We start from the raw sequence: 16,224 nt of genomic DNA, 5'->3' as shown, positions 1-16,224 counted from the left end.
AATAAAAACTGTTTTACTGTATAAGGTTTCTTTTTTTTTTTGGGGGGGGGGGGGCAGTTAGCCTAGATATTAGATTGTAGTATTGATATTGGCTTCCTGATGCATTGTAAAAAATCAACTGGAGTCTTACCTAGCAACAGGGAGGATTCTCATTGGTCCACTATGAACCAATAAGAATTCCTGTATATACAGTACTTGCATATAAGCCGCATATAAGCCGAAGTATCCACTTTTCCCTCCGAAAACAGGAAAAAGGGATTGACGCATGTATAAGCCCCCTACCCAGTATAGCTCCCTCCACAGTAATCAGATGTGCCCTCAGTACAAGTCAGCCCCCCTCCCAATAGCAAGATGTGCCCCAAGGATGATACAACTGTGTTTAAAGACACCACTAGACGGTATCATAGATGTGAGACACATCGATTGCCACACAGTAACAATCCCTGATCCTTGCACCGCTGACACGTTGCTGGCACGCTTCGCTCCACAAGCTAGGTGACACAGGTTGTCCTCAGCAGTGCACTTTGTACACCATGTGTCAGGTGATGGAGGGCACTGACACAGCAGGTAGCCAGGTGGCAAGAGCAGGATCACTAGTTCACAGTCCTTATGCTCCTCTGCCAGTAACAAAACCTGCTCCACCATCTGTTCTGCTCCACTGACTCACATATAAGCCGAGGGGGTAATTTTTCAGCACTTTTTTCTGCTGAAAAATTAGGCTTATATATGATTATATAAAGTATCCCTGTTTCTAAGCAGGATTCCCATTGGGCTGCCTCACTTCTGCTGGGCTCCGATCTCCTTCTCCCCTGCAGTGGACTAAATGGTGGGAATCAGCAGCGGTGGAACCAAATCTGCTGGACAGGTGAGTTGGCATTTTGCATGTAGCGACCAGCCTAGTGCATAGGGTTCCGTTGCGTCCAATTTGCGGCGTTTACGGCACAATCACAATACATTTGCGGGAAAATGCAGCAGATCGGGAGACATCTGTGGTCCAATCCATGTGCGCTCCAATTGATAGTGTAAACATATCCTATTAATAACATTACATGCATTCACCATCAAATTTTTCCCTTTTAGTGTTCCGGAAAACACTACAATTGTTACTGCAGCGTAAACGGGCCCTAGCTCTAGTTACTGATTTAAAAGCTTTTAAAGGGGAACTGAAGAGAGAGGTATATGGAGGCTGTCATGTTTATTTCCTTTTAATCAATACCAGTTGCCTGGCAGCCCTGCTGGTCTATTTCTCTGCAGTAGTATCTGATTAAAACCAGAAACAAGCATGCAGCTAGTCTTGTCAGATCAGACTTATAAGTCTGAACCACTGAAACACCTGATCTGCTGCATGCTTGTTCAGGGGCTATGGCTAATAGTATTAGAGGCAGAGGATCAGCAGGGCTGCCAGGCAACTGGTATTGTCTAAAAGGAAATAAACATGACAGCCTCCATATACCTCTCTCTTCAGTTCCCCTTTAAGCACCTATACCAGGAAAAATTACTTGGGGAAAAGAAAAATATTTGCAGCTTGCTTGCAGTCTGCCACTGTGAATGGTTGGGTTTAATGCATACATCATAGCCCCCAACCGTCCCGGATTGGTCTGGATTCTCCCAATTTGGGGGGCCCTCCCGCTGTCCCGGGCCCCCCCTCTTGAATCCCGGCCGGCTGGGCAGATAATGGAGGCGGAAAAACTGATCGAGGCTCCAGCCGCGGTAATGAGGCATGCGGGAGCTTCACTGCTTCCTCCCTCCCTCTCTCTGAATACCCCCCTATGTATGTCTGTGTCCCCCCCTCCTGTAGGCAGAGTGAGCGCAGCGCATCGGGTCCTCTTACCGCTGATGCACGCGTACACTGTCTCTGGCATCCGACCTCCATGTGCTTCCTGTTTACTATGACGTCACAGGAAGCACATGGAGGTCCGATGCCAGAGAGACAGTACGCGCGGCGTGCATCAGCGGTAAGAGGACCCGACTGCCCGCTCCGCTGCGCTCACTCTGCCTACAGGAAGGGGAGGGGGGCACACAGACATACATAGGGGGGTATTCAGAGAGAGGGAGGGAGGGAGGAAGCAGTGAAGCTCCCGCATGCCTCATTACCGCGGCTGGAGCCTCGATCAGTTTTTCCGCCTCCATTATCTGCCCAGGCAAGCCCCCCCCAACCTAAAAGTGGCACCCTCCTCCCCACCCACAGGCACCCTTACCCTCCTCCCCACCCACGGGCAGGGTGTATGAGGGTATACTTATAAAAAAAAATATAAGGGTATAAATATTTAATTAAAAAAAATCTTCAAAAAACGATGGTAGGCGTGTTGGGGGTGTGGTTAGGGGGTGTGGTTAGGGGTGTGGCCAGTGTCCCGGTTTCTTATTTTAAAATGTTGGGAGGTATGCATACATGCTCATGAAAATGTACACATGAAAAAGTAGAGGTAGAAACTGTAGTCATGCATTCATAGTTTTCTGTTTTCCACACAATGTACATAAAAAACTTGTTACCCTATTTGGAAGTTTTGGATGTAGAAATCTGGTCAATGTGAATGTGGCCTAGAGTCTCTCCAATCTACACTTGTAAACAACAGTGATGTCACTTTCTAACTAAGGAGAGAGAAGGAAGTGGACCGTCAGCTATTCAGTTTCAGCCTATGACCATTATGTTGGAATCCCAGCCCCTCCTAGCCTATTTATTTAGACTGGAAATGACATTATTATTGTTTATAACTGCCATTGCCATTGTGGAGTAGAGGTACACTGGGCTAAAAGAAGCCAGATCTCTTTATCCAGACAAAGGCTTTTAAATGTAATTCTTAATGCATTATGACGGTGTAAGTAAGTAGCTGTACTCAAAGGAAACCAGAGCCAAGAGAACAGAAAAGATTTATACAGGACAGGAGCCTATTAGCACAGATGTCCTGGCACCCTAAGTTGCACCCTCTGGCAACCCACAAACCCCCGCCGAACCTCACTGTAAGTGTGCTTGCTGGCCCAGCTGTCATTTCTCCCTTACTTCCCTTGCCCATCATAGGTAGCTACAGGTGTCCCCTAGCATTAGGTAACTAGAGGTACCCTCAGTATTAAGTAGCTAGTGGTACCTCCGACTGAAGGGAGATCTTGTCACTGGAATGTCAAGAGCTGGATGAGCAACCTCTTTTTTATGCTTAGCTTGGGACTCAACATAGGGATGGAGGGAGGCGCTAGGGGAGTGGAATGAGCTGCCCTTTCATCATCAGGTGCCTGTAGGCATGTGCCTACAGTGCCTTATGGTAAATCCAACCCTGGCTACATACCTGGGGCTTCCTCCAGTGTCCCGCCCCATCCACACGGATCGCTCCCACGCTTCCATCCTCAGTCTTCTCCTGCTACCAGCTCTGACGCAAGAGAAGTGCACTCTTTACGTATCTCTCCAGCAGAGATACATAGAGGGCAGACTTCTCTTCTCTTGTGCAGACTGGCTGCGACTGGCTGAAGTTACAGGACCGGGTACCAGAGTTGGAGAAGACTGAGGACGACGGTGTGGGAGCGATCCATGTGGATGGGGCTGCAGGAAGCCCCAAGTATGTATAAATCTTTCATGTTCTCCCGCCTCTGGAACACTTTAAAGACTACCTCCAGCCAAAAAAGGTCTGAATAGCAATACATATATGAATGAATGAATGAATGAATGAATGAATGAATGAATGAATGAATGAATGAATGAATGAACCAATAAAATTTACATCGGTACATCATATTGGATAGAACAGACTTACATTTATATCTGTATGTAGCACTTCCTTATGCCTCCTGAAGCTGAGAGCATTGTGCCCACCTCTTTAGCCTGGTTAACTCCCCTGCCCCTCCCTTCCCTGCTCTATGCCTGCCTGAATCACGTACTTATCTTTTCACAAACTGTAGCACAGAGAAAAGACAGAGAAACTGCAGCAGCCTATCTTATCATGTCTGTTTGCTATAATTCTTATTTCAGATGTCTGTCTGTCTGCCTAGATTAGATCACATGGACATGAGGGGTGGAGTTATGACATCAATCTCCCAGCATCCCTTGCACCTATAGTTTGGAAAGAAAAAAACTGCCCGGGCCCAATTTTACACTGGGGGCGGAGATTTCAAGATTATATGTGGAATACAGACCCTGGGGGTGAGAAAATCACACTTTATCATGGGTGATTTTATATATCTTGGCAATTTACTAGGTTTAAAGCAAACTGTAATTTATAATGTAGGTACTCGAGAACCCTAGGTGAGAGACTAGGGATGCTAAAAAAATTTAGCGGAAATTTGTTTTCCGCAATTCCGGACGGAATTTGGTAGTTCCATTCCGTCACATCGGAACGGAATTGCTGTAGTGGTATGACAGAATTTCCGCGAAACGATGCAGATTTCCGCGGAATGCAAATTTTTTGTGAGCCAGTCACAAAGAAGCCCCTAGAACAAGATTAAAGTGACAAAAAATGTATTTCCTACATGAAAATAGGAATTATTTCAGCAGGAATTACAGTCTTAACAAAAAACAATCAATCCTATGTTAGCAACCTATCCCAACCATTTTGTATAGCTTCCATAGCCTACGCGACACCACTGCAGCGCCAAAACGACCGCCATGGGACCACCGCCAGGTCCCAAAGCTTACGCGACACTTCCTGTGGCGCCAAAATGACCACCATGGAACCACCGCCAGGTCCCAAAACTTACACAACACCTCCTGTGGCGCCAAAAACCACCGTCAGGTCCCAGAGCTTATGCGACACCTCCTGTGGCGCCAAAAAGACCGCCATGGAACCACCGCCAGGTCCCAGAGCTTAAGCGACACCTCCTGTGGCGCCAAAACGACCGCCATGGGACCACCAATAGGTCCCATGGCTTAAAGCGACACCTCCTGCGGTGCCAAAATGACTGCCATGGGACCACCAATAGGTCCCATGGCTTAAAGGGACACCTCCTGCTGCAAAAAAATAAATAAATAAATAAATAAATAAAAAATGACTGGGGGAACAGCCACTAGGTCCTATGGGCTACCATTTGGCATAAAAGAGGTTTCATTTGCGTTTACTTTAATTTTTCCGCCGGAATGCGGAATCCCGCGGAAATCCTCAAAATTCCGCGGAAATCTGATAGCGTCGGAATTTAGCATTGGCGGAATTTCGGAATTCCGGCGGAACGGAATTTCCCCTTTCCATTCATCCCTATTAGAGACTTACGGAGACTGACATATTTATTTCCTTTTCTACAATGCATACAGTATTGCCTGGCTGTCAGCTGACCCACTGCATCTAATACTTTTACTAAATACTAAATTATCAGGGGCGTAACTAGAAATCACTGGGCCCCCCTGCAAAACTTGGATGGGGCCCCCTCCCCCTGCACACTGAATAGGGACTGCCTACAAATCTTTGTCTACAAAACTTTGTATGATTCATTATCAGTGGCTGAGCAGATGCAGTCATTAGAACAATTGTGCAGAAAACAGGAAGTTTTTTCTCTCCTTGCCCTTACTTGTCAGTCTCTCAGGTCAGGGTGTGGCTTTTTTGAGGGAAATTATCCCTGATTGGGACACAAACAACAATTAGAAGACAAAAGAGTTTTAATGCCTCGTCACACATTATCTAAACATATTTTTTTCCTGAGGTTGAAACTTAGGGTGCGTACAGACATGCGACTATAGTCGTTTAAAACGATCGTTACCGACGGCATTGCCCGACGATCGTTCGTAAAAAGTGCACGAACGATCATTAAAACGACCGACCAACGAGATATGTCTTTGGTAAAGAACGATCCATTCTGCCAGATCTTTTCCAACGACCATCGTTCAAAAAGTAATGTCTGTACAACGATCGGTCGTTGATCGTTCGTTCTCAAAGCTTTGCACATGCTCAAACAGTTCTTTTTGACACTTGTGTTTGAAATCAGTTTATACATCATGTTGCGCACGCAACGCTCATTCCAAGATCGTTCGTACACGAACGATGTTCAAAGTAGCCTTTCTTCAAATGATCATCGGCCGATACCTCCTTTAACATCGTTCGTCGTTCAGAACGAACGGTCGTTATCGTATGTCTGTATGTACCCTTAAACTCATCTAGATGTCCTGTTGCTTTTTGCATCTATATGCTAACAAATATACACAGCTGTATTGTGGTGACAGAAAATCCTTCTTTCCTCACCTAGTCTTATAGCAAAGCAGTACAGACAAAAGGTGTATATTGTCACTCTTGTTTAGGCAGAGCCGGGTGACAATGTCTCCAGGTGTCTAGCAGGCAGCAGATAAACACACTGACACTTCCCTCATTATCCAACTTTTGTGTGTACGTTTCCAAAAGCTGCAGCTCAGCCCAGCTATAGATCAGGAGAAGCAGGTGCGGGTTTTAAAAGACAATCTAGAAGTTTAGACATGGCAATATACAAAAAAACAATGGTCTAGACGCCTCACGCACTCCCTGATGAATTTACTTATACATCAGAGGTGACATTAACTGATGGAGGTCTGAGTAATGTCTTCAGTTTTTAGACACTCTGTCATGTGCCATTATATAATCTTTTGTTCGAAGGTAACCCAGGCTTAAATCAGACAGCCAAGGTAAAGAGAGAAGTATGAATATACTGTGTATGTGTGTGTGTGTGTGTCAGTAAAAGAAAAATTATATACAGCCAGGGCCGGTCCGCTCATGAGGCGGGGTGAGCCAAGTTCCTCAGGCGGAAAATTCGGGGGGCTGAATCCAGTTTATTGGTATCTTTATAGCATCCATCTGAAAATGGCGCCTGTGAATAATGGCGCACAGTGTTGCCGCTAATCCGTTTGCCGCTTATCGCTATTTAACGTTAAAGCCTTATTGTTATTTAGCGTTAACACACAGAACCCTCTCTGTACCTATCCCTAACCACTAAACACCCCCGGTGGTGTCGAACCCTAACCACCCCCCTGGTGGTGCCTAACCCTAACCACCCCCCTGGTGGTGCCTAACCCTAACCACCCCCCTGTTGGTGTATATTGTACTGTAACTATACCTAACCCTACTCTCCCACAGAACCCTCCTTGTACCTAACCCTAACCACCCCCTTGGTGGTGCCTAACCCTAAGACCCCCCTGATGGTGCCTAACCCTAAGACCCCCCCCCCCCCAGGGGTGCCTAACCCTAACCTTGACAGTATTACATTAAATCCATTCACCATTTTTCAGTTAAATAACGTCTGCAGTTTGGCTTATGTAGGGCGCTATTGATAAATAACGTTACTGTGGACAATAACGTCTGCTGTTTGGCAAATGAACGGCACTATTGATAAATAACGTTAGTGTGTGCCACTATTGATAAATAACGTTAGTGTGTGCCGTTTTTCTTCTTTTTTCCCTGTGCGCCATTATTATGCAGTACTAACGATAAATAGCGATAAGCGTATCTTTTTAATGCGGCGCCATTTTTATGCATAGGCGCTGTGCACCATTATTCACTGATCCCATCTTTATATGCTTGCATTGCAGCACTGCAGATCCACAGAGCCAGCTTTGAGTGAGTGATTCCTGTTGGGTTTTGACTCTAATCAGGCCTCCCAGGGTCTTATGCAACGCAGTTTCTAGTTAGAACTAGAGACAAAAACTGTCATATAGGAAGGGCCGGATTTTACCATAAGGCACTGTAGGCATGTGCCCACGGGCGCCTGATGATGAAGAGGTGGCTCCCTCCCTCATTATCTATTCAGAGTCCTGATCAGAACGTAAACAAGAGGTTACTCTCCCAGCTCAGCATTCCACTGATGAGATCTCCCTTCAGTCGGGTCACCTCTAGCTACTTAATACTGAGGTTCTTCTAGCTATCTAATAGTAATGGGCACCTGTAGATACCTATGATGGACATGGGGATCAGTTGAAAAGGGTGCCTGGGCTGCCTGTATGAAAAGGGCGCCTCCATTGACATCACTGTTATTTCTGCAAATATTGGCTACAAGGTGGTGAAAGGGGTGCCCGGGTTTTGATATAGGCTACAAGCGGGTAGCCCATATTTTATTTGGCTACTTTCGGCTACAGTAGGGCATCCCTTTGTAGCCCATATGTTTTATTAGGCTACAAGGTTTTCGGCTACAGTAGGTTGCCCCTTTGTAGCCCATAATTTTTATTCGGCTACAAGGTTTTCGGCTACAAAAGGGCGCCCTTTTTGTGGCCCATATTTGTTATTCAGCTACAAGGTTTTTGGCTACAAGGTTTTTGATTCTGCTACAAAAGAGTACCCTTTTATAGCCAAGATTTTAGGTTTTTGGGTGCAGGGGGGTTAGGATTAGGCATTACAAAAGGTGGGGAGGGTCTTAGGGTTAGGCATCACTAGGGGGATTAGGGTTAGGCACCACCAGAGGGGACATAGGGTTAGGTACCACCTGGGGAGTCTTAGGGTTAGGCACCACCTGGGAGTCTTAGGGTTAGGCACCACCAGGGGAGTCTTAGGGTTAGGCACCACCTGGGGGGGGGGGGTCTTAGGGTTAGGCACCACCTGGGGGTCTTAGGGTTAGGCACCACCTGGGGGGTCTAAGGGTTAGGCACCACCAGGGGAGTCTTAGGGTTAGGCACCACCTGGGGGGGTCCTTAGGGTTAGGCACCACCTGGGAGGTCTTAGGGTTAGGCACCACCTGGGTGGTCTAAGGGTTAGGCACCACCAGGGTAGTCTTAGGGTTAGGCACCACCGGGGGGGGGGTGTGTGTTAGGTTTAGGGGAGGGTTCTGTGTGAGAGTAGGGAGAAGTTAGGTCACAGTAATCACCATGGGCTGTCTTAGGGTTAGGCACCACCAGGGAGGGGTTAGGGTTAGGCACCCTCAGGGGAGGGTTCTGTGTGAGAGTAGGGAAAAGTTAGGTCATAACAATCAGTTTTCTCAGCTATGTTATATATCAATAAGAGGGCGCTGCTATCAATCAAGGAGTGGTATTTCTACTAGGGACTTCAGTACTCTGAAGTATTGTTACCCCTCTGTTCCGGTCCTGCCGGAACGATACTACCACACTTCCTCCTGCGGCAACCTGAAACGATGGGTGTTACCCCTTAACCCACCTCCGGGTAAACAATCTATATAAATTATAAGGTGCGCTAGGATCTATTACATATATAAATGGAAAACTACTACAGATCAAATGGAGCTTGTTTTACACGGATATTATGTATATGGCTATGCCTGATTGTTGTGTTGTGAAGTGTGCATGAAGGAGTGTTATTGCTATTTTTATAATTGTATACCTTAATTTTGATTTGATTTAACTTGCCATTTTGTACAATAAAATATATTGTTTAATCTTAAAAGAGAACTGTAGTAGTTTTCCATTTATATATGTAATAGATCCTAGCACACCTTATAATTTATATAGACTTTTCTCAGCTATATCTAGAGCTCTTTTAGAGCCCAACACATTTTGCCTATAACAGTATCCTTTTTATAAACTAAAACTAGCTTTTGTAGCTGAATTTGGCATATATGGGCTACACCAGGCGCCCTTTTTTTCAGGCGCCCTTTTCAAATGGACGCCAGACATGGTAAGTAAGGGAGAAGTGACAGCTCAGCCAGCCAGCAGACGTGTGGTGCAGTTTGATGGCGGTTCGTAGGTGCATGGGGGGCGAAGTCTAGGGTGCAAGGACATCTGTGCCTATAGCCTCCTGTTATGTAAATCCGGGCCTGTATATAGGCCTTAATAATTTGCTCTGGGGTATCTAGGCCTATCAGAAGAGGATCATTCATACTATATGTGTGGCTGGATGGTGTAATGGTTAAGGGCTCCGCCCCTGACATGGGAGTCCAAGGTTCAAATCTTGGCTCTGCCTGTCCATCCAGTAAGCCAGTAGCTATTCAGCAGGAGACCTTAGACAAGTCTCCCTAACACTGCTACTGCCTACAGAGCGTGTCCTAGTGGCTGTAGCTTTGGCGCTTTGAGTCCGCCAGGAGAAAAGCGATATATATATATATATATATATATATATATATATATATATATATATAATAATCCGGCTTGTGTCATCTTTCGGGTGCTGCTCTCCTGAGTGAAGCTCCATGTGAATTGCAAATACTGTTTTATATATGAGCTCCAACTGCCGGCCTACTATTTAGATTAATATTGGCCAATGTTTAGGGAAATTAGTTTCTCTGAGTTTGATTATAACAGACCGTTTGTATATTTGTCATTTAACTGTCTAACTACTGCTCAATGCCAATTGGCGTGAAGTGCTGGGGGCGGAGATTGCAGAGGATCATGCGCGTCGGAGCTCCGTTGTGTCGTCAGCCTCCCAGCGTTGATCGCACTGACTAGTATTTACACTGTACAGCGCTGTGATCTATGGCAGCGCTGTATTGGGGACAGCCGTGTGACACGGCTGTCCCCCTGGGAGGCAAGAGGGCAATCGGCTGTCGTAGGCTGATGCCTTTGACAGCTGATCATGCTGACTGATTGGGGAGGGATATGTAAATAATTAAATAAAGGATAATAAATATTTATCAATAAAAAAAAAAAAACCACACAGGGATCTTCGCCCACCAACAGAAAGCTATGTTGGTGGGCAAAAGGGGGGGGGGGGGAGATCACTTGTGTGCTGAATTATGTGGCCCTGCAGCGCAGTATTGGACTGGGAGGGGGAAAATCTGAGGAAATCCACCTACTGGCCAAGCAGCAGAAATCCTGTGTTATCACTCCCAATAAAAACCTGTAGCAAGTCTTTACTGTGAGCAGCAACAACCTGATTACTGCTGCTTGGCCAGCAAGTGGATTTCCTCAGCTTTTCCAGCTCCCTGTCCGACACTGCTGCAGCAAGCCCTTAAAGCTGCAGTCGACTATTTTGCAAAACATTGCCTGGTCAAAAGGGGGGTTTAAGACCACGGTCCTCAAGAGGTTAAAGTGCACTTAAAGCCAATGGGTACCACTTTAAAAATAAAAAAGTCAGATACTCACCTAAGGAGAGGGAAGGCTCGGTCCTAATGAGCCTTCCCTCTCCTCTCCCGGTGCCCTCGGTGCTGCGCTGGCTCCTCCGTTCGCGTCCGCCGCCGCAGGGACTTCGGAGGTCTTCGGGAGCACTCGGGCTTCCGAAGACGGGCCGCTCCATACTACGCACGCGCGAGTGCGTCATAGAGGGCGCTCGCGCATGCGTAGTATGAAGCGGCCCGTCTTCGGGAGCCCGAGTGCTCCCGAAGGCTTCCGAAAACCTCCCTTTGGTGGCAGAAGTGGCAGTATTTGACCGAACTGGTCGAATACTGCTACGGGGGATCCTGCGCGGGACCGGGAGAGGAGAGGGAAGGCTCATTAGGACCGAGCCTTCCCTCTCCTTAGGTGAGTATCTAACTTTTTTATTTTTAAAGTGGTACACATTCACTTTAATGATTTACTGTGATTTTTGAAATTTGACATCTCTGGATTTTATGGTGTTCTTTGGGCCAAACCCTTTCCAGAGACTTTGGAGGTGTCATTCTCTATTGCATTCCTTTGCAAGCAGCTGTTGGTATTCCATTATTGCCATAACTGCGAGTTCAGATGCTATGACCTATCTGTTAGAACATATTGCTAGAAGGTAAATTGTTCATTTTATCTTTATAGCTGGGTCTCCGGATCCAATAAAATTGCTTAGCATTATACTGCTGGTTCATGTGTATCACTGGAGGTTGTGGGTGAGCAGGACCCATCTAACACAGCTACACCTACAGGTGCACTACATAAATAACCATTGTTTTACTAGTGCAGAGTGTCACCCCCACCTTACTGCCCAGAGTTACAGAATCTGCCAATAGTTCCATGGCGATTGCTATCTTGTTTTTCATGGTCTGGAAATTTCCTTCCATGTGTAGGGGTTGCTACAGAGTTAATCAGGTAAAATAGCTGCTCTGCATGCCTGGTAGCTTGGGTGCAGCCATAGGCCAGGCTACAATGCTAATTGCAGCAGTTATGGTGGAGCCGAAAAGGAAAATTGGGTGCTGCAGTTTAGCTATAGTATATACTGTAGCTGCCAACTGCATGCAGGGGAGAATGGGTGCTGGTCGCTATAGATAACTCTGGGTTGTGTTTTGGCTAAAACTGTAATTGGTGAGTACTGCAAATAAGTACAGAAAGCATTAGTGTTAGATGTACTGTAGGTGGCCGGGAGGGGGGTTAGTGTTGGGCGTAGATAGAGGGGGTTAGTGTTAGTAGTTGGTGGGGTAGGGGGCTAGTGTTAGGCATAGGTAGTAGTGAAGGGTAAATGTGAGAGTAGGTTAGATGAGGTGATGGTAGAATATTGGTAATGTTACAAATATTCTTCTACAATATGTTAGAGTATTTGATGGAACAATATTGGTAATATTTGTAATATTTTACTACCGTCTTTTTATGGGACCCAAATAAACATGCACCTTTATTATGCACCTGTCGTATGCACCCGTTGTATGCGCCCGTCGTATGCGCCCGTCGTACTGTTGCTAAATGGTGTACTGGTTAAGGGCTCTGCTTTTGACACAGGAGACCAGGGTTCGAATCTCAGCACTTCCTGTTCAGTAAGTCAGCACCTATTCAGTAGGAGACCTTGGGCGAGACTCCCTAACACTGCTTCTGTTTATAAAGCACTTCCCAGTGGCTGCAGTTCTGGTGCTTCGAGTCTGCCAGGAAAAAAGTGCTATATCAATGTTATTTGTCTTGTCTTATTAGACGTACGCGTTACAGAGTGGCAACTGACATCTGCTGCAGACAAGGGATGCTCGTGTCTAGGAGAACTCAGGGAGAACCATGAGATCTGTTTGATCGTTAGGTAGAACTACAAAGCGCTGAGTTGTAGTCACTTCCTGCTTTAGCACAAGATCATGAACAGCAAATCAAAACCTCACAAATCTTTCAATCACCTGATCAAACAAATCACATGCTTCTCCATGTGTTCCCATAGACATGACATGAGCATTACTGCTGCAGATACTAAAAGGGTTATGTCTGCCTGTGATGATCTCCCTTGTCAAGATAATCTTTAAACTGGAGGGGCACAGCAGCAGCAGACGTCTGATGCGACATGTTGCAGTTCTCTGTCGCCGAGTGATGCCACCATGCAGCTCCGTTTCTATGGGCATGCAAATAGTGCAATCGCCTGAGGAGCCGGATTGAACGGCAGGAGGGGGCGCAGGCATAGTAGTTACAACTCATCTTCCACCGCCTATCCCCTGCAGCCTCTATCTCCGGGTAAATTCGGGCGCCTGAGGCTACTGGACAAATCGGGCGCCGCCATTCACTCCTATAATAAATATCGTTTAATGGGCGCCCGATAGGAAAAAAGGGCGCCGGAGAAAAATAACGTTTTAAAAGCGGCGCCCGGAGACTTAATGTTTTATTACTGTTTCTCATGATTACACATTATTTAATGATTTATACATTTTTAAATTTTATTTTTAAACGAAAAACAGTACAATATTTTTTTTTAAAACATTATTTTTAAACGAAAAACAGTACATTTTTTTAAACATTATTTTTAAACGAAAAAACTAACAGGGGGGTCTTAGGTTTAGGCACCAACAGGGGGGTCTTAGGTTTAGCCACCAACAGGGGGGTCTTAGGTTTAGGCACCAACAGGGGGTCTTAGGTTTAGGCACCAAAAGGGGGGTCTTAGGTTTAGGCACCAACAGGGGGGTCTTAGGTTTAGGCACCAACAGGGGGTCTTAGGTTTAGGCACCTACAGGGGGGTCTTAGGTTTAGGCACCAACAGGGGGGTCTTAGGTTTAGGCACCAACAGGGGGGTCTTAGGTTTAGGCACTAACAGGGGGGTCTAGGGGTTAGGGGTAGGTACAGGGAGGGTTACTTAGGCACCAACAAGTTTAGGCATCAACAGGGGGGTCTAGGGGTTAGGGGTAGGTACAGGGAGGGTTACTTAGTAATTTTTTTTTTTAAACGTTATTATACGTTTCAGTATTTAAACGAAAGATTAACGTTTTTACAATTGCCGATTTAATGCACATTATTTAATGATTTATAACTTTAAAAAACATTAATTTTAAACGAAATACAGTACAATACATTTTTAAACGTTATCCATGCTTATCGTTAAAAACCCGGCGCCCTTTTTTCCCAGCGCCCCTTTTTAACGTACGCTCTATCTCCTTCCTCTCCCAGGTGTCCATCTTGTTGTTAACAGCGCCCCCTGTGATGATGTGACCGCATGTCATCACAGGGGGCGCTGTTACCAATGCGACAGATGCCGGGACAGGAAGGAGATAGAGGCTGCGGGGATCACAGAAGGAAGGTGAGTTGTAACTATGCTATACCCGCTCCCCTGCTGTTGTGTCTATGTTGGGGCACCTACCTACCTAGACTATACTCGGGGCACCCACCTATCTAACCTATACTCGGGGCACCTACCTACCTAACTTATACTCGGGGCACCCACCTATCTAACCTATACTCAGTGCACCTACCTATCTAACCTATACTGGGGGACCTACTTATCTAACCTATACTGGTGGCAACTATACAGGCTACCCTATACCGGAGGCACCTACCTAGCTAACCTATACTGGGGGCAACTATGCTTGGCTACCTATACTGGGGGGACCTATAGCTGGCTAACCTATACTGCGGGCACCTATACCTGGCTCCACAGGGGGGCTCAATTTTTACACCCTCATCTTGGGTGCAATTTAGCCTAGAAACCGCTCCGCCACCGTGTGTCAAGCGTGATGTTACTAATGCTACCATTCAGCTGCATTAAATTGCACCCAAATGATACTCGTGGGAGGCAGACGAGACGCTGAACTGTTCGGCAACGCACAGTTCAGTCATCCGTCTGAACGAAGCCTAAGATGGAAACAGCACAAGCATCACTCTTTTTCTTGTTCCCGCTCCCTTGTAAGCCCCGTAGATTGTACTGTTGCCATTAATTTAATTTAAATATTTGCCCAGCAAACAAGCCGTTATTAACTACAGGAACTTTCATTAAACAAATACTCCAAGAGCGTTTAGCCGACTCATAAAAGCAAATAAGCCAACTATGCGGTAAATTATATAATGTTTGTCTGCATCTGTGTATTTAATGATCGGATAACAACAAACTTGTTAATGCTTCTGTTAACACTACCGTCTGTAAAAATAAACCTCGGCTCGCATGAGAGTTTCAGAGTTTCTACACAACTCTCTGTAACACCTGCGCCAACAAGCGGATGTCTGAGACTAATGGCAGAAGGTGTTTAACGTTCCGCTACGCTCTCAGCTTTCCAATAAAGGAATATTCACTATGTCTAGACATATTCTCTACAAACGGAAAATGTGGATGGCCAGAATATTTTTTTCTTTTTTGTCCTGAGTATTTCTTATTCTTTCTGACCATACTTTTTCACCTACTTTTGGGTACTTTTTCAAAAAAACTTACTGTATTTTCCTGAATATAAGACACACTTTTTCTCCAGTACAAATGGGGAGAAAAAGTCCCTGCATCTTATATTCCAAAGACAGGAAGTCCCCGACTTACGATCCCCCGCCGATACAAGCCGCCAACTCGCCACCACGTCAGGGATTCCCTGCATTGTTGCCCTGTGTGGTCCTCCCTCCACACACACACACACATGTGTATATATATATATATATATATATATATATATATATATATATATATATATATATATATATATATATATATATACCATGTTACTGTATACTACAAGTTTTTGTAATACATAGTGAATTATCTGCACTCCAGTCTGGGATTCTCACAGTTTCTCAGCATGTGACAGGCAGCTCCCTCCCCCCTCAGCCTCACAAACTGCATCACAGACAAGCTGAGAGCAGAGACACTGTCTGTGAGGAGTAAACAAAGCACACAGAGCCTGCAGGGGCATGCATAACTTGTATTCATTACAACAGAGGCAGTGTATTCCTCTCTGGGTCGACAAAGCTTGACAAAGAAAAGAAGATTTGATATATTATAGAGACAGTGCAACTAGAAAAGGCTGCAGTAATCCAGACCACATTAGAACAGGTATAGGAACTTATAGGATAGAAGATATAAGGCTGAAAATGTTGTTACAGAGTCTCTTTAAGATTCTATTACATTTTGCTTGAACTTTGCACATATATGAGTATAGCATGTTTTTTCCAGGGGTATAACTATAGGGGAGCAGCTCCTGTGAGCGCAGGGGGGCCCAGAGCAGTAAGGGGGCACCCACTTCTAATTTTCTCCCTCTATTAAAGGGGTTCATCCTTCAGATCAGGTGTTTTTGTGGCTACACTTGTTATGGGTGTGAAGATTACGATGGGCGCACTTGTGTTATGCCCCCTGGAAGAAGGGG

At 45.7% G+C, this 16,224-nt stretch overlaps 1 long non-coding RNA gene across 1 annotated transcript in view; it reads left to right on the top strand.

The window, feature by feature from the left end:
• Nucleotides 1–670: 670 nt before the first annotated feature.
• The window catches only part of LOC137561670 (uncharacterized), a 101,273-nt gene continuing 85,719 nt past the window's right edge, over nt 671–16,224 (top strand). Inside the window, exon 1 of the long non-coding RNA XR_011030082.1 lies at nt 671–865. This is a non-coding gene — a long non-coding RNA (uncharacterized lncRNA). The remainder of the gene's footprint in view (nt 866–16,224) is intronic.

This window comes from Hyperolius riggenbachi, chromosome 3 (genome assembly GCF_040937935.1).
Source record: "Hyperolius riggenbachi isolate aHypRig1 chromosome 3, aHypRig1.pri, whole genome shotgun sequence".
NCBI lineage: Eukaryota > Metazoa > Chordata > Amphibia > Anura > Hyperoliidae > Hyperolius > Hyperolius riggenbachi.
The sequence above is the reverse complement of the archived record's forward strand: the minus strand, read 5'-3'. Positions and strand labels throughout refer to the sequence as shown.